The sequence below is a fragment of the Pithys albifrons genome, chromosome 6, assembly GCF_047495875.1.
Source record: "Pithys albifrons albifrons isolate INPA30051 chromosome 6, PitAlb_v1, whole genome shotgun sequence".
NCBI classification, from domain to species: Eukaryota; Metazoa; Chordata; class Aves; order Passeriformes; family Thamnophilidae; genus Pithys; species Pithys albifrons.
In genome coordinates, this window is record NC_092463.1 from 36747243 (window position 1) to 36766528 (window position 19286).

Here is a 19286-nt window from a genome sequence, read left to right on the forward strand (position 1 = left end):
TATAGTTGCTGACTAGCAAGGTGGTACTTAAGAATGCAGTTTCCTGTCTAGAACTGCCAACAATGAAAAGACATGCTTTTGAAAACTGATGCCTTCAATGAGCTCAAGCATGTCAATGTTTTATTTGGTGACTTCCCATGCTCAGAGTTTGGAGTCACTACTTGTAATACTTGGGTTTGTGCTGGTGTCACTTGGTTTTATGGAAAAATCTGGATTCATCTCTGTCTGAAAGGAGCTGTGTATTGAAAACTCTCCTTGTAAAGCTGAGAGAGAACTCCAGAAGTTATCTAGTCCAGCTTCCTTCTCAGAGCAGAAATGATGTCTTAGTTCAGATTTATCAGAAGAGACCAAAGAAACAATAGTGTATAAACATAGTAAGGACTGGAAAACCTGAATATACTACCTGTATTTCCTAACTATTTAGACCCCGTTTTCAAGTACTTACAATTTTTATCACGGTTTTCGAATTAAAGAATATCTTCTTTCCCCCATGGGAATATCTGCATGAACTTTCCTTTTAACAACTCTAGCAATCCTATCCTTTGGAGCAAGAATATGATTTTCAGCTAAGATTGTGATCTTTCTGTCAGCTAGGTGGAAATCCGTGCAGTGTGCTTGAAATTAATTTAATAACTAAAACTTCACAAGAATGACCATCACTGTCCCTTCTCCTGCCACCCTGGGCTCCAACACTAAGTCTCTCATTTAATCTGAAACCAACACCGAGGATGAAGCCGGCTTCAGTCCTAAATCCCCGGGGTTCCCATGCCAGTGTCTAGGAGAAGGCAAACTCAATTGCAAATACTGTAAGATTTAAAACAGATTTGGGTATTGATTTTATGCCACATGACAGAAACTTTGGGCTTTTAAAAAGTCCCTCATTGAAAACACCCACAGAACTTCCTAGATTGTTATGCAGGTAACAGCATAGTTCCAAAGAATATCATTAAGTCTATAAAGGCCAGTGCTCAAAAGACTGAAATGCTAGAAGGAAGGATATCTCTATGGCCCTGCATTCCCCTCGGTTGTTTCTAAATTGTGATACAGTTTTTCTAACTAGATAATTGCATTGAATTTTCCACAGTTCTTGAGTCTCGTTTATAGTACAGAAGAGAGGCTGTTGCACTTTGCTTCAGCAGCTGAGAAGTGCATAGCAACTGTAATAAGAGACTGCAGGAAGAAATGGTATGGTTAAAGGCAGCTGAGGACTATGCTGCCCTGGAGAGATGCATCCTGTCTCTGCGTGTTGCATGACTTCTCTGAAGTGGCTTAAACCAAACTTCTCCCTCGTTTATAATTACAAGGTCTTCTTTTACGGAGTGAGACTTGAGTCCTGGTTTGCAGAAAGGTTAAGCCTCACAACCACAAATGAAGTCATACCTAAACCAGAAGGAAGATCATGACCTATGCGTCTCAGCTGGAGTTCCTGAAAGTCAGTGGAAATATATTTGACCTTGATCTTTCTGTAACTCAGTTACAAAATATCGAAAACACAGATGATACAGTGCAAAAAAATCACTGGTATTTGTGAAGCAGTTGCATTCAGTTGTGATGATAATACAGACATAGTCAGCAGGAAATTAATTCTCCAGGCTTCTGAGCAGAATGTGAATAGTGCACAATATGCAAGACCTGCAGCTAAATGTTGAAGTATGATGAGAAAGCAGTCATGCTTAATAGTTGTCTAGCAGCTATAGAAACTATAACTTCTGTGCACTGATTGAGGGAAGGACCCTGGGGAAAAAACCTTAATGAGCATTTGAAGTTTGTATTCCGAAGTAAGCTTGATAGCTGGGTTAAGTCTGCTAAAGCAACCGTAATTCAGACAGCTATCTGAAGCTTTAAAATGCAAGTTTTAAACTTTGTCATACAATGTAGGGTTTTTTCAATACTGGTTCCATGTGTAAGATGTAATTGTGAACTTCGTAAAACAGTCTTAATAGAGACTGACTGCCCACTCTTCCCAACTGTCTTCTTCCCATCCTAACTTTCTGTATAATATATATGTAGATTTTTGATGTCAATAATTGTTTGGGGTTTTTTTTAATATATGTATGCCTGTGGATTGTCCAGCAGATTCACTGTACTGTTTCTTCCACAGCACAAGAGCCTTGTGTTATTTGAGACATTTACAGCAGTACAGATGACTGTGTCATATAGGTAAAATGCTGCTACATCAGAGTGGTTCTGTAGGCCATCAATATGATTCATGCTGATGTAAATGACTGCAGAAGATAGAAGGCCACAGGGAATGTAGCTCCGTATTCTAGAACAAAACATGTAATTTTACTGAAAGTGATTTACAGGCAGAGTTTGTTTATGCTTCCTCCATAAATGAACAATGCTCTTCTGGATGCTCCATCAAACAGTTTTGAAGGGTTGTAAAATATTGGGCTTGCTATAATGGGCGATGGTCTCCTTTTTCATTTTAGAACAGTTAGCAAGCCAGCTTCTTTCACAGATCCATTTCACTGCCTGTCTCTATAAATTTTGTTTTAAGTACTTTGGGGTGCGGACAGGGGCAAATTTTAGCTGCTGCTTGGAACGTCCTCAGAAGTTTGTTATTTAGAGAGAGAGGGACAGTCCTTCTTGCACATTATGCCTGATTATCTTCTGTTTAGGAATGGGGAGAGGCTTGAACAGTGTGGAACTAGCTCCCTGCCTTGATTTTTCTCAATAAATCACTGCTCTGTTTCTGTTTCCCACTTATAAAATTGCTGTTATATTACTTAATTCACTCTGATTAAGAAAGTTTCTGTTCACATAAAAGTTGGTGATGGAAATCAGTTCATATTGTTAATAATTTTTAGTTCCTCAAGTGTATTAGACTGACAACATTAAGAAAAAGCTACAGCACTAAAAGAAGCTTAAAAAATAGAAACCAGCCAAAAGAGAGTATACAGGGTCCATCCAGATTCTTTATTTTCTTTCTTTCCTTATTTTAACTTTTTTTTTTTTTGAGGGCATTTAGATTGTTAAGGACCCTGGACCTAAATGTCTTCTTAATCCATTTTCTTCTGTTCTCTGTCCTCTTTTACCATTTGTGGGAACTCATTCAGCACAGGCAGTCACCTCTATGGCCTGACTGGTGTGACATGCCAAGAATCACCAGCTTGCGCTGATATGGTGTGCCAAGTTCCTTTCCTCCTCTTGAAGGAAAATTCAGTCTCAGCCTGTAGCTACTCATGGCATGCTGGCTGTGAGGGGAAGAGTTTGGAGCAAGACTTGGGGCCAGCCACAGTCTCCAGACAGACTTGATACTTAGCACAGGGTCTCTCCCTAAGAACTGAGGAATGATATGAGGTAGGAATTTCTGAAAGAAAAGTGTGTCTGTTTAATTATTTCATTAGTTGTGCATGCAGACCCTTAGAATGGTTTAGCTTTTGGCATTTTTTTCTTCACAAGAAAGATGACCTCTATGCCTCTAGTCCCTAGCCTTTGTTCTTGCATATTTGCAGCAAGTAGAGCAGAAGTGAGGTAAAGATACAAAGTGAAATACAAAACCTAATATATAACTTAGATAATTAAATACTGTAAAAGTTACAGGTTACTTCCTGGTGAAGTTGTATTGCAATCTGAACTAGAAAAGTTCAGTGAAACTCAGTAATTGTTCAGGTGAGTAGTAAAGCTGTTGGGTCAAAGAAAGATCAAAGATGTACTAGCAGGGAAACTTTCTGAAGTTTCTACAGAGGAGAAAAACCTTTATTTGGTTTAAAATTAGGGGTGTTCTACTGACTTAGGCAGACCCATGGCTAAAAAATCTGTCTTACAACATAAACACATACCTGTGTCTCAAAATATAATCAGAAAATGAGAACAATTTAACTGAAAATATGCCACTTGAAGTGTAAGGTTGGGTTTCTTTTCATGTAGAAATGCACAGGAATGTGGAATATGCTGTGTGATTGGCCTGTGGCTGGCTTGTGAAGCAGACTCAGTGTGATGGCTCTGGTGAAAGAAAGGGGAATTTAGTGTCTGTTCCTCCTGTTCTAAAACAGATGTGACATGAAGTGCTCTGCTGTATGAGATGAGCATGGTTTCTTCTGGGTACTTCAGTCTGTAGCGTTGTCACTGATGCATAAGAAGTCTGTGGAGGTCTGGCTGTACTGTGCAGTTGGACCCTCATCTCTCTGACCTACCTACACTTGGAAGCAGTGTTTCTCCAGGTTTGGGTCTGAGATTTTATTTATGCAACACATGACACTGAGAAGTGAATTGCATTGAAAGCACTTGCTATTAGTAAGCAGTGCTTGTTGGGCTTTTTTTTTCTGTTCTTCAGAATTCGCCCAGGCCTCCCTCAAAAGACACTTATGCACTGTTAGGAAGATTTCTTTTCCCTGAGACTTCAAGTTGCCAAACTCACTTCTCCTGAAGAGAAAACTGCTGGGCTGCAAGTGGTGTGTTACTCTGGGAAGACAATCACAATCACCAGCAAAAGGGAAATTGATCTGAAACTTTTCTTGTACAGTCAGTCTCGATTAGAAGTGTTTGCCTGGCAGCAAGAGGAGCTGCCTACAGCTAATGAGGAGTCCTGCCAACAGCAGCAGGACAAGTTTGATACAGTCACATTCCCTTACTTTATAAATGTTCTGTATCCAAACCTCTAGTGCTTTTATCCAAGAAAAATTATGCATACACAGGGAACTAAGTAGCATTTCACTGTCCAAATGCAGAGAAATGCAAGCCACATCTCACAAGATGGAGAAGTGTGGGGCACTATGGAATTAGGATCGTTAAAACACTGCAGCTCCTTCAAGAGTTTTATTTCAAGCTGTTCTAATTGTGGCAGTTTTTCACAGAATGGAGCATGAGAAATACTTGGTGATGCTGGTTTTTTTAAAATTCTCTGCTGGCATGACTCCCTAACAGTGCCTGTCATGTACCAGGGTACTTGTTTTGGGATAAAACAAATTTTCCAGCTTCTCCTGGAGAGAGTAACTTACTGACCTTTTAGTCCTAGCAAGTGTACAGACTCATGTATCCAAAAGGGCCAAAAGGATGGATGCTACCCTGCTTCTCTCGTCACAGTTTTCAGCTGTTGAAGAGTTAGCTCTTCTGTTTTACTACCCCTGTTATAATGTGTTACATCAGATTGCAGTGCTCTTGCAGATCTGGAGGCTGGATAAACCTATGATTCTGTTAAAAATATGTTTCTGTTTCTGTCACTGCCTCCAGATGAGTGTCCTGGAGTATTGGTTTGTTTGTGCGGACTGACTGTTGAGTACAAGGTGATATGGTAATAGAGTGGAAGCGCTTAGGGAGAAAAGGCCCTTTGAAGAAGAGGGAATCACAGGATTGCAGGGACTTCAGGAGCTGGCAAGCTGTGGAAGTGCAGTGCACTTGGACATCCTTGTTTGGCACCTATCTTCCGAAGTGTCCACTGACAGAGCTTCAGCAACAGAAAGGAAGGAACTGCATCTGTGAAATGCTCAATCTTCCCTCACTCTCAAAGAGAAAGAGAAGTATGTTTGCATTTATTGCCTTGCTTTCAGTAGTTGTAGCTGTTTCTTGCTACTGAAGTCTCTATATACACATCTCTATAGGGGCCCCAGGTTTCTTGGAGTATTGCTCATAGAAGAGGGTTTCTGTATGGCCACTATATGCTTTGTCCTGTAAATTCAACCAGCTACCTTTCAGAGCTCTTGAAACTAGATCAGTTGTACTTTACAGTAATACAAGAGGCTTTAATTACTGAGACAGAAAGTTCACTGGTCAGGAAACTGTTGGTTTTCATTACATCTGTTACAAAGCTTGCATAATTAAAAAAAACCCTGACAGCCTTCCATCTTGCAAATGATAAAGTCTTATTATATTTTAAATAACTTTTATGGTGTGTGTCTTAGAAGAACACGAACAGTACTCTGCCACTGTTCATTTTTTCGGTTCCAGCTTCATCTGAGTCAATTGCATTTGGCATGATTTCACCGATTTTATTTCTGAGGTTTGATGAGCACCTACCTATATACCTATCTCCATACATCATGTTAAAACTTTGGCCTTGATACAGAATGAAATATACTAGTCTAATCAACTATATTCAAATAAATCAAGATTAATAGGGCAGGAATCTTTTATAAAGCTTTTTTAGTATGATGTATACTACTTTCCAGATGCTATTTCTCTCTTCTAATAATGACTTAATTCTTTCCTGATTGTCATTAAGAAAAGCATTCAGCAGAACTGAAGAAAAAGAAAGAAAAAAGACAAATGTGATAATAGATGCTGAAACTAAGGAGACTTGCTGTCAAAATAAGGCATTTGTGTAAGCTGGCTGACTGCTCTCTAATGCTCAGGCTATAGGACAAGGGGAGGCTTTTACTCTGACAAAAGTGTCCTACAGAAATAAAAGGCTCTGTCATGATAAAGAAGAGCGGGTGGCTGTGATCTTTCCTTCCCTGTGCCGCCTACTTTTTTGCTTAGGGGTAGAATAAAATATAAGCTGCCTGTAGGACATGCATCAACTTTCTTAGATGCATTAGTCATATTCCAGCTTCTGGTATTCCAAGTGTAATTCCTCCATTTATATCTGCAGCTATACACCTTCTTCATTTCTGGCCTGGCTCTCCAGGCTGCAGTGGCATTAGTCAATGGAGACTGCTTCTCAGATGTTCTGGTTTTCTGCTCTCCAAGTTGTACCTTGGTGGGTTTTTCCTAGCAACAGCCTGGCTCTATTTGGATCACCCCTAAAAACACGTGTCTGGACACAGCTGGGGGAGGGCAGGGATAGAGAGAGCTGAGAGTGGGCTAGAGACATGAGGGTGTCTGGGGCAAAAGCCCAGATATCCATGTTAGGAAGTATTTTGGGGGTGAAAGTGGTTGAATTGCTGGATTGAGAAGCTCAGGTAGTCCCAGGGGTGTCAGTAGGTTATGATGCTTATTTTGGGGGCCAAAGAGGTGAGATGATGAGGCTTTGGGGAGTAAATTACTGGGTACTAAGTGAGCACTGTTAGGTGGGATGCTGTTTTGGGACAGGGTCATGTGCACAACGCTGCTGTCAGGTAGTGAGCAGCTAACTTCTTGCTATTGACTAGTAAACTACATGCTTTAGCTCTGCTTCAGAAATGGGTAATGAGACTTTTTTTCATCTCTTCCAGAATGAAATGTCTTCCTTTTTGCAGCACTAGTAAGAGGCTTTTTTTGTTTCTGAGCAAAATGACAGGCCAAGAAGATGTTATGGATGAAGAAGAAACTGAGATCCTGACTGCAGGGCCTATTTTCCCCTCCGGGGAGTGATGGTAGATGTGATGGAGGTTTCAGCAGCAATGACTTAACATCTCACCATTACTTGGAAAATTATTCATGCTTGAATGTGAAGATGGATTGAGCCTGTTTGCTCATCACAGAGTAACCAAATTCAGCGGTATGTTCTCATAGATGATGGCATTGATAGCTGAGCCATTGTCATTTCAGTTCTCCTGTGTATTGATGTTGTACTGCTGTACAGCTTGCTTTTATCATTATTTCAGATAAGCTTGACTTAATTCACTAAATCTATGTGCCTTGTAATGTCCATGTGAATCTGTCTAGAATGTAGAAGGGCATTTAGAGGTTTTCCCCTAAAATTACCATCCAAATTTTCCAAAGTATTCACTAACCTTCCTTGGATATTTGCTCAGAAAAACAGATTCCCAAGAAACAAAGTGATTTCTTGCACACTTGGTTCCACACTTGAGCAAGTAAATTAAGATGGAATGTGTACAAAACAATTAATTCATTGTGAAAGTGATTGTGCTATCAAAATCTAAAAAAAAGTAAAGGGAGAAAAAGCTCCAACCTTTCAAAGCTGCAAATTTTTCAGCAAGGTACTATGGGGATGATCTGCGTTTTTCAAGTTAATTTTATTCTATATCTCTAGAATATATTGATACTAAAGGTATATACTGTTCTTGTTCTTTTTGCTGTCTAATAACACCCTATTCAAATGGTCACATACATGCTGGACAGAATAATTCTGAAAAAAAAAAGTTGTCTTCTTTCTCATAAGGTTCTTGTTGTGATTTGGCTATTTACAACCTGTACGTAAATTCAAAAGGAAGGTGTGGAAGATTTTTATGTTCTCCAGATTCCACAGAGGTTAATGGTTTTCCTTCTTTAAGGAGCTCATGTCATACAGAGCAATCCCACTGAAGAGCTAAGTATTTAAGTCTAGTCTAAACATCATCAGAATGCAAAATATTTTGGATTAAGAATGGTAGTTGTAAGCTTGAACTCTTACCAAGCTACGGACAGTCTTGCCTGGTGAAATAGGTTGCTGATGTAATTGATCTAACAATACAGAGATAAATTAGGTATAATTTGCAGCTGACATGAGCAGTGAGGAAGTGCCCCTGAGGGGTTTAGGGAGCCCAAAGTCACATACCCTGTGAGATGATGGAAATGTTTGCCTTGTGCAGTTTTCAAGCTCAAATAAGTAGGTTTAAAAGCTGGGCCATTAATGTTGTCTGCTCCTGCTTGTACATGTCACAGGCCATAAAGCTTCCTGTAGAGGAACCAAGAAGAGGATTTGGGGTTTCATTTGATTTCAGAGATTATACAGAATTGAAGGTTGAGGCAGGAGATCCACCTCTGCATGTTTGTGCACTCTTTCAAGGCCACCCACAGTCAAGCTTTTCTGGGTTTAGAGATAGGATAAGATGTTCTTAAATACTCAGAACTAGTAATTTCAGAATTGCTGTTTTTAGAAAATACATGGAGGTTTTGGTGAGGTTTTTTACCAGGAAAACATTTTTTTGTACTTTAGAGCCAAATGAAATTCAGTGATTAGACACATTCAAACACAGACCCCAGTCTCTGGGTGGCATAATCTTCTGCAACCTTCTGCGGAGTTGTGAGTGTAATTCTGAGCCTTAAAACTGCTTTATATGTAAAGAAGGCTGACGTTCCCATAGCTCAACAAAGACCTTTCATTAAAATCTGATACCCCTTTCCCATACTCACCACCCTTGGCTTCACTGTGGGTATCACTGCAAAGTTGGTACCTCAATCACCTTGTGTTCTGTATGAACTTATGCAGATTTTTTACTAATGATCAAAATTATTTCCTCTGTGGTTCCAGTAATTTTTCCATTTGCAATTTCATTTTTGTTTGAACCCTTAATGCAAAGTGACCCATAGTCAGGGAACCGTTTAAGCTCTCTGCTTGAGTAGATCGAAATCTATGTGCTATTCGTGCTGTGGGCATTGTAAGGGAGAACCCTGTGAGTCTGATTTTGCAGAGGAGTCATTTTTAAGTCCTGTTTAACCAATGTTAGCAATATTGAGTACTTTAATGGAGTCAGCCTGTAAGTTGCTGACAGTGTTTTCAGCATCCTGCCATCTCGCTCAGCCAGAATCATTTAAAACTGACATGGTGCTGAAAATGAGGAGGCTAAGGAGTCTGGATTCGATGACATATCCATATGTGGGCATGTTTTAAATGCATCAGAATAATCTTGCTTGGAGGTTCTGTGCATCAGTGGTGCATGTTTAGTGCATTAGAAAATGGGATTCTTCTACTGGAGCAGTTTTTACTAGAGATACCAGAACATCTACAAGTACTTTTCTAAGATATTACAAAGAATATAAGCTACCCTCTGCTTGATGTGGTGCACCACATTGCTTAGCTCTGATGATAATGGAGCTACCAGTTTCATTTTGCTAGGAAGAAGCTTTGGGTGCTAGAGAGTGTGTTTGGCTTCTGAAGACTCCAGAAAATTGCCATCAAAATAACCATTTAACCTATAATAGCTCCGAGCTCATGTGCCTTTTTGCCAAGTGTGTTTAACAATAAACTTTTTACTCTGTGTTGTGCACCCTGTTTTTCAAGGTTTGATTCTTTTATAACCCTCAGATTTTTAGTTAGAATAGTAATTGGTTGATTGTTGATTGGTTTGGTTCGGTTTGGTTTTTTTGTTTTGTTCTTACTCCAAAAACTGTCCAGTGGATCTGAAGGCTACTTAAGAAATTTCAGCATGAGCAGTTTTAAAAACTTCAAGAGTTAAATAGGGTTTTGGTATTTTGAGAGGCCTGAAATATGGCAAACAACTCCTCTGGGTTTTACATAAAAAAATCACAAATGCTATAGTTTTTCTGAAAGAATGAATATGTACAAGGGATACCTTGAGACTTGGGTGATGGATATGACTTTACCCGTCAACAGGGACACATAGGGTTCCTAGAAAGGGCAATACAGAGAAAAATACTAACTTTTGTTCTGAATTTCTCCTTGGAGCAGCCTCTGTCTCTCCAGTGACAAGAGAATGAGCTGGCAAATTAACCAAAGTCATTGAAAATGCATTCCTCTGTGTTCTGAACATGAAAAATTGCACAGGCATTCCTTCAGCATTACCATAAGGATGCTCATTTTGATATCTTGACCATGTTTCACTTGTGATAATGGTATCATTGCTTCACCTCCTGTTTTAATTGGGTAAATTAACTTCCTTTCCAGGAGGGATATTGAATTATGTAACTGCCTAGCACAGGCAGAGTTACAGGATCTGTCATGGAAAAGGGAAACTGCAGCTTATTTTGCTGCTGTACTGACAGCTGTACACATCTATTGGTGAGGGGCTGGTCTTCTATTTGCCTGGTAATAGCAGGCATGTTTGGGAGAGGAGGCTTGGAGAAGTGGGAGAAGAAAAAGGGGGGAGGTGTGTTGCAACTCAGTAATTAAGAAGAGATGTACGTGACTCAGCCTCTTCTAACAGAGCTGGAGAAGCAGGAGGAAGCCAGTACTTTAATCCTTCTCATTGCTTCTGTGGCCACCCTCATTCTCAGAGGTTTAAATTAAAGGATCAAATGTGCAATCTGGGAATTTTTCCAGATATACTTTTGAAGCAGTGTTTGACTGTTACAAACTGATTGTGCTAAGCAAAGTGCAAACCCTCTGTCCTTGCACTAGAGAATTAACCCTTCTGGCTGGACTTATCCCCAGTCATGGATTTTCCACTAGAGAACCCATGTAATTCTGAATTGCATCCCAGGTGTCCTCCCCAGCTTCCTGCTGTTCACCTTGGTGCTTGTCTGCTGTCTTGTGCAAAGAGTTGGGAGTAGATAAATAAAAATCCCTTGCTAGGCAGTTAGTTATTGCTGACTTTCTAAAGCAGCCAGTGTTGAGATGTACCAACTTGCCTGGCTTGTCTTTTCTCATCTCTGCAGATAGGGCAGGCTGGCTGGGCTGAAGACCTTTTGTTGGAAAAGGCAGAATCTCCTGCCTGAAACATAAAGCTGAGGCCTTGGATACCATTAAGGAAGTTTTATAAATAAGGAAGTTTTAAATCTACAGGTGGGCCTGACTTCAGTTGCATATTTATTTCATACAATTCTGTGGCACTTTTAAGTGAGTTAGAGTGTTCTGCAAATCTGATGTGAAGCAGCTGCGTAACAGCACTCTGTGTAGTACCATCCTGGAAGTAAATAATTTTGGTAAGTTATGTGATACCTACATAACCCCCTCCTCTCCACAGTCTATCTCAAATACACATTGCTGTAATGTTTTTGGAACATCTGCGTTTGTGGATATAACTTACCTAGATATACACAACATAATTTTTGTTCTGTGGGGATTTCTAGCGATTTGCTGACAGACATGGAACACTCAGCACAGCACAGTGCTTTTTGTTTACTGGCCTCTCCAACCCTGTCACTGTGCTTGAAGAGGATACTAGCAATATGCAGTTCTTGTAGCATCACTCCAGACAGTGCTAGACATAGAATGGCACTCGAATACAAACTTGAATTGTTTCTTTGATCTCCATAGACTTCCCACAGGCTGATGTTGTGGATTTTTTTAAGGTCATCAAGTGTTTGTCATAAAGAAAATGCTGGGTTTTGTGCCCATGGTTGGCTGGCTATAAAACATACCAGTCATTGAGATAATGGGAAAAAATCACTTAGTTTAGATCAGATACTCTATGAGCCTGGGGAAAAATAAATGAGGGAAAATTGTATCTTCTGGGTATGAGAATGGGCAGTAGCAACCGACCTGCTGTCCAAATAGTTCTGGAGTCTTAATCACTCTGCTGAAATGAACCATGATTTCACTAAATCATGATGCAAATGTCCCTTTAGCTTTAAAGCTTAGGTGGCCTTAAGAGAATAAACATGTTTGGCAACACGGTCCAATTATCGTACACAGATTTACAGCCATGCAGCTTCAGTTGAATTCTACCACTGAAAGAGGATGAAATCCAGGGTATTCGTGTGTTCCCAAATGTTGCTATTATAACTCTTATTCCCAGCTGTTATCAATGCTAGTGAAAGCCTTTTTGTTCAACCTACCCAACAGCCTTTAAGCCAGGGATGAGACTTTAGCTGTTTCATTCATTCACAAAGCACAGGGATTGTGTCTAACTGCTAGTTTGAAGAAAGACAAAGTAGTTCTGTTAAGACAGCAAGTGATGATGCCACTGAAGTACCTCTTGTCCAAGTGAAATGTCATTTACTGATTGTGCTGGCAATCCTGGGATTTCTAAACAAGAAGTCTATTGCAGAGAATCCATAGATATTCGTAAAGCGCTTTGGGATTCCTGGAGGAAGGATGCATTATAAATACATGTATAATTACTAGCAAAGTTTATTTATGTGCTCTGAAAACATTGTTTGTCAGAACTAGATTGCTGCAAGGCTGAGTTCACTGTTCTGCCCAGAGTCATGATGGCTCTGGGCACTGTCATGCTGCACTTAGCCCCAGGTGGGTTGGCGCTGCTTGGGGTCCTGCTCGCCAGCTCCATTTAATCACCAAGTGTACGATCACTGCTGAACTTGCCAAGAACATGCTTGTGCAGTGGAAGTGCCTTGCATAAGGTATGATGGTCTTCTAAAGTTATTTGAATGCCTAAATATTTCCACCTCTTTGTATAGAGAAGCCTAGAATAATAAAGCTTAAAGGACAAATTTGTGGTTTTATTCAGGCTTTGGGAGAAGTGGATTCAAGGTTTAGATCCACATTTCTAGGGGATGGAGTATTCTTTCCTTTTTTTTTTCTTGTCTCCTTCATAGAAGGTTTGCAGAATCAAATGTGGAGCCACTGTCAGGCAGCTTCTAATGCTGCACTGCAGGTAGAAGACTCCAGCAGAAATTGTGGTTTCTTCTAAATAGATTAAAAAAAAAATTACTTAGAACATTATCTTTGGCTGCAATAAAAGAAATTGCTCTTCTCAAATGCATTCCTAACAAAAGGCTTAGGTTAAGTTAGGTGTTATAGTTTGAGCTGGCAAAATGCCAACTGCCTGGTACCCAGTCAAAAAGTCCACTCCCAGAGCAGGAGAGTGAGGGAAAACAGCAGAAACGAGGCTTTAAACACAGTGAGGTTTTTATATTTATACAGAGAAGAGGAGAGCTTAACACAGAATATGAAATAGCACATAGTGACAGGAAACAACAACAGGCTCACCGAGGTCGCCCCAGCTAACAGGTGAAACTCCAAACCAACCAAACCCCCTCCCCAAAGGAAACCTCCCAGCAAGAGGGAAAGAGGAATTAACAGGAATGTGCTCACGTCCCCGGCTAAACAGACGTGCCGACCGGCAGGAGGGCCTGATATCAGCAGTCAGGGAGCGGGAACCGTCCTGGTCAGAAGCATGGACCGAAGAGAGCAGAGACTCCCCCCACCTTGCTTGTTATACTCCCCGACACTTTCTGATAATGTCAGATGATATGAAATACCTCTATGGCTGCTTAAGTCAGATGATACCTGTCCCCTCTAATCTGTGTCACAACCTTTGAGGCCTGCTAAAAACTGAGGCCTAAATGGGGACCTATGCTGACTAAAGCTAAAACTACTACATTAGGTTATTGAAATAAACTTTTATAAGAAGCACATGAACAGAACCCCAACTTAAGGTCTATGGTTCTGGTATTTGAGAAGATGCATAAGCAAGATATCAGAAAGACCAGCCAAAGTATTTTAAAGTATGCATTTTAAAGTAATTCCCAAGTAACCAAATAGCATCTTTTTCTTCAATAAGTACATGCAACTGACTAATTTAATCTGTCTTTAGTGGGCTTCAAGGGGATTTCTCTTTTGTTTTTAACACTAAAATGCTTAGGTAATTTTAAAGTTGGGGAGGAGGGATTCCTTTATTTTCTTCTTATCATCTTCAGAAATATTTTTTCTGGCTGCAGAAGTTCTCTTTCAGTGCATCCTAAGCAGCTTTTTGGTAGTTGAGAATAACCAATCAGCTATTTTTTGTAATGTGTTTTCTCTTTGTGTTCAGCCAGCCTGCAATTTGCAGCCCTGAGAACAGCAAATACTTATCATGTTAATTCATTTCTCTTGTCTATGCGGTTTGAGTGGCATCAAATCATTTCTTTTCCTATTTCACTACTTCCAGTGTAACATGGAGTTGAGCTAGGATTTCTTTTCTTGGGAGGAGTAGCTGTGTGATGGGTCAGGATAGTACTTAAAAGCAAGGGAAAGGATGGTTTGTGAGTCTCAGATAGTGACAATATTTTTTTTATAAACAGCAATGATAAAGTTGATTTATTTGTAAAAAAGGACCTGGAATGTATTTTTCAAGTTAATTTCACAAGTAAATACAAGTGTGCCAAACACAGAGCTGTAATTCCCAAATCCTTGGGGGAAGAGATCTTCTTGTGATGTCAAAGAAAAGTATCAAGGCAAAATACATGTGATATTGTTTGCACATCCCTTCTATGAGGATTTCTAGAAAGGCCTAATGTTTGCATTTTGTAGCATATTCCAGGCTGAGATTTCTAAAGGCAACTGCCCTAACTTGTATGCCTACACAAAAAGTATCGACTGTAGTATAGATGTCCACATGTCCTATAGGCAGTGGCCTAGGTCAGGAGTTAATAAAACTTACTGTACTGTCCCGTACACATACAAGCATCCTGGACCAGGACTCTTCAATTATTTTGCTGCCCTTCTGCATACTGTTCTCTTTCTCTCAGATCTCAGGTTGTGATTAGCTTTAAACTGACACTGTGGTTTTTTCCCTGATGAAGATTTTCCATCGTAAAACCTATATTGCTTTCAGATCCTTTATCTAATTGTCAATTTTAATGATGAATTTTGTATGCCCAAAGGGTAAAAGTAGTAGCTTTATAACATTGGCTGGCATTCTTCTAAATTAAGTCTCATATCTGTAGCAGAAAAGAAACTTTTGAGTCTTATTTTCCAACTTCTGGTTCTTGTACTTAAGACTGGGTACAGTCATATTCTGCTGAGCAATTCACCCATTCTATGATTTACAGAGGTAACATAAAATGTAAGAAAATAAGAAAAACTAAATTAGAAAATACATCTCTTAATATAGTATCTTAGCCATTGTTATGGAACCATAACTACAAGGCAAATCAAATTAACATTTTAACTTCTTAAAATGAGTGCATCTCTTAAAAGCATAGAAAAGGAGAACAAGTTCAGCCTGCCCTGAAGACTCAGAAAAAGTACTGGAAGGCTTCTGCAATCCTACATCAGATCTCAGCCAGGACCACACACACTGGCATAAGGTGCTCACCCTTGATGAGGTCACTGAGCAGGGCGAGCCAGGATGGAGCAGCTGTCCAGAAAAGGTCTGACTGGTGACTGTGCTGTGCACCTCAGCACCTGGGGCAGGAGATGCTGCCTCGGAGAAAATTATCTCTTTTCCCTTAGTATGATTATTTCTCTGCCTCACTGGAGCTGTGATAGCCCCATCCATGGCAGTGATTTGAAGTCACACCCCAGCTGAAGGCCAGGTTTTCTGGAGAATAACAGCATAGGATAAAAACTAGGAAAAGGGCTTGAACCTGTACCTTTCACTCATTTAAAGCTGCTGTAATTTCTCTTTGACAGCTGGTCACAGTTGTATCAAACATGTTTCATAGCTCTCAGTTCCTGATTTATCAGGACAATGGATTTGAAATTAGCTCTTGGGCTTATGATTGAGTAAAAATTGTTGACCTAATGCACAGAGGCTTCACCTCTTTAGAATCTCGACCATAGACCTTTGTCCGTATCTTTCATTGCCATTCTAAGGTTTTATTATTACCTATCCAATGGCCAGGGGTAAAGCTATATTCTGGATTATTATGTCATATTAACAGAATAATGGGGTTAAAGTGAGAGCTGTTCAGTTAAAATTCTAAGAGTCTTGAAAGAGAGATCTATTAATGCACAAAGAATAGAAATATATGTACATTACTGTCTATTTTTTATTTTAAAACGTGAGTAATAGCAGCAGGCAATATATCAGCAGAAGTTGTCATCTGTCACCATTTGTTTGACAATTTACTAATTGCTCTATTTCAAGCAGTTTTTTTCAAAGTAGATAACACAAATAACTGAATTTTGCCCCTTATTTGGAGGCTATTTCTCTCATCTCAAGTAATTCCAGGAACACCAAATATTGAATAGTTGAGAGAATAAGACAGCTTTATTTTGTGCAAAAGCTTTCATGCAGACTATATTCCCAAATGCCTCATGGTTTTGGAATATGGTCTGTTTGGAAAAAAAAACAAAAAACCAAACAAACCAAACCAACAAACAAAAACAAACAAAAAGAGGTGAACCCAATTTGAAAGACCTGGGTTTTGCTTTATGTATCTGTAATTTTGAAGGCACTGGTTCATGACAACAGTTTAGGAGTATATTTGGGTAAAAGGGACAAACCAGCCCTACATGCAGTGGCATCGCTTTCTCAGTGATAAAGAAAGGAATTCAGTTTCAAGCAAGGGGAGACAATATGCTTCCAGATTTTTAAAAGCAAGTGATTTGCTGAAACATAAGTAGAGAACTGTTCCAGATGGCAGGATTTGCAGAGAAAAATGTTCCTGTATTTAACAGCAACAAGATTAACTGTATGGGCCAACAAGAACCAAATGTTAAAATGGAGAGCAGAGAGTCTGGAGATGCCAAAAGTACGAACGGTCATGAGCTCCAGCTTGAAATCACTGTGTGACTTGGTAGTTGTTTGGAGTTGTACAACATGGTCATGCTTTTGTGCAAAAGGAAGAATGAAAGAAACGGCTGTTTATGCGTGCAACAAGCTGAAATCTGAAAGGGGAGCTGTAGTCAAGAGAGAAAAGGAAGGTGATGGTAAAGGTGAAGTCCAAGACCTTAGGAGGTGCTGATACATAAGTAGTTGCAAACATAAGTGAAGGAAAAAATAATGACCTTTTGTGTTTGTCAAGACCTCTAGGAGTTTTTCAGTTTACCTTTCAATTAATCTATATTTCTTTGTCTTCAAAAGTCATAAGGGAAGCTAAAAGTGGTCATGCACATCATTTGAAAGCATATAATGTCTTCCAGTGGAGTTGCCCTGCTGACCACTGAATGGAGCAGTGGTCCCAGCCCTTTCCCTCCTTGTTGACATGGCTGTTTGCTTATCTTAGCCAGAAGATTTGGGGTTTTGAAAGAAAAAGGTATGTACAACGTAACCAACTGCCATACCAATCTAAAAGAAGTTGTCATCTAACATCAAAATATTTGCGTAGGAGTTTAAGAGCCAAGGCAAAAGCTGCATTCCTGCCTTTGGCTTAGGCTGGGTCAGGGAAATGAAGGTCAGTGAATTCCCCATTCATTCTCCTACATTTATGTGTGCACATTAGCAGAAGCACTGAAACAAAGTTACACATGAGAAAGGGCTGAATGGGAAAGTTACCATGCTAATACCATCAAATATAAAATGTGCCAACAAAAATGTTGTGCTGTGGTGGTATTTGCACTATCTCTGATTTTTCCGTCTGTTCATCTATGTTTGGATCTACCTCAATTGCTTCTGCCCTCAGAACTGTGTCAAATGTCTGAACTGTGCATTCATGTCTAGCCTAGATAAAAGCGTGAAGTCATTATTATCTGTGAACTTTAATTATTATCTGTGAACTTTCCTGTATACTTGGCCTACTAGGGGGCCAGTGATCTGGCCCATAACTGGCAGCACTGGTCTGTAAATTACCATTACACTACTAACAAGAATAATTGCAGGCAGTAAGGCTGGTAATAAACTGCATTTTTATCTTATGCAGTAACAGCAGTGTTTTATCACTCATTTCATGAGGAAAAATTAGGAAGTACAGCTCTTGCCAAAGGCACACTAATGCAGTTCACTGTTGACATGTAAGTAGTACATCAGTTTATAATACTGTAGGGAAAGAGGTAGCTTAAAAGCTGTGAGCAATGTAATGAAAGATTTTAAAAATGAAACCAACAATAAACAGTCTGAAATGTATGGCCTTTGCACTGATGTGGAGAGCACGCTTCTTCCTTCTTCACCCCTGCTCTGCTATATGTGAGCTGACTCTGTGTGCTTCAGTTCTTCACTTTTGCAAAGTTTATAATGATTTCTAGAAGACACAACAAAGAAAACAAAAAGCCTGAATAGGTCATAGAGATGGCAGGAATTTTCACTACTGGCACTGTGAAGAATCCTGATTGATTTCACACGTCCTGCCCTCCCAGGAGCGCTTACCCCCTTAAAGAGTAATGGCTGACAAGAACCAACTATAAGTATAAAAAAGAGTTTCACTTGTGCTTTTATCATATGCAGAACAAAATAACTTATGATATTCATATGTTTTGCCAAAACATGATCAAATCTCAAAAGGAAATGTTTTAAGTTGTTACCAAGATAACGGCCTATCTGCATAAATTCAGGCTGGGAAGTTGTTGTTTGTGGCCAAGTTTTGTACCTCTGAAACTGTAGGCTTTATTGATAGTTTGCTTTACACATAATTGCAGTGTCAGTAGTGAGAAACAAGATAACAAAGGTGTTTTACCTAAGAGGTTATTAATGAAGTATTACTCTGTGCTTTTGTTTGTTTTCAGCTGTTCTGTAAGAAGTCAGTTCTTGCCCTCCCAGCCGCTTCTTTAGCTATTACTGGGACAAATGCCCAGTGCTACTGATGTAGCAAGCAACTCCAACAACATATTTATGCCATCTGTTTTCTCATGGAAGGGCCTTGTGTTATCCCCACCATGACCTGCTGAAGTCAAAAATGCAGTAGGTACCAACATGTGCTCTCCTGGGGGAAGAAAAAGTTGTTGGCTTGAACCAGAACTTTGTCACTTGTGGATTCCCCTGTATCTGTAGCAGAAGTGCTGTCAGAGGGAACAGTCTCTGAGCTCATTCGTTTCCATGTGTCAACCATTGAAACAAACCCTTTCTCCTAACCTTACACAGGAAGAGAGGAAACAGATGCCATTCAGGATACATTTTACTCTTGAACAATATGTGCAGGAAGACCAGAAACTAGATTAACTAATGCCCTGTGTCTTGTCTTCGAGTGATAGTGATGCCTAACATGACGATACTATTTCAGCAGGTCACAACTGGTGCTAATTTGCTGTTTGAGAGTGTATA

General features: G+C 39.7%; 1 protein-coding gene across 4 annotated transcripts in view; it reads left to right on the top strand.

Moving 5' to 3' along the window:
• RGS6 (regulator of G protein signaling 6) overlaps positions 1–19286 on the top strand; it is a 283923-nt gene that overhangs the window by 86379 nt on the left and 178258 nt on the right. Inside the window, exon 1 of one of the 4 annotated variants that reach the window (XM_071558238.1) lies at positions 7315–7360. The exons of the other annotated variants lie outside the window; for them this stretch is intronic. The gene's annotated coding sequence lies outside the window, so the exon portion shown is untranslated. Of the gene's footprint in view, positions 1–7314; positions 7361–19286 lie in introns of those variants that run through there. 4 annotated transcript variants of the gene reach the window in all.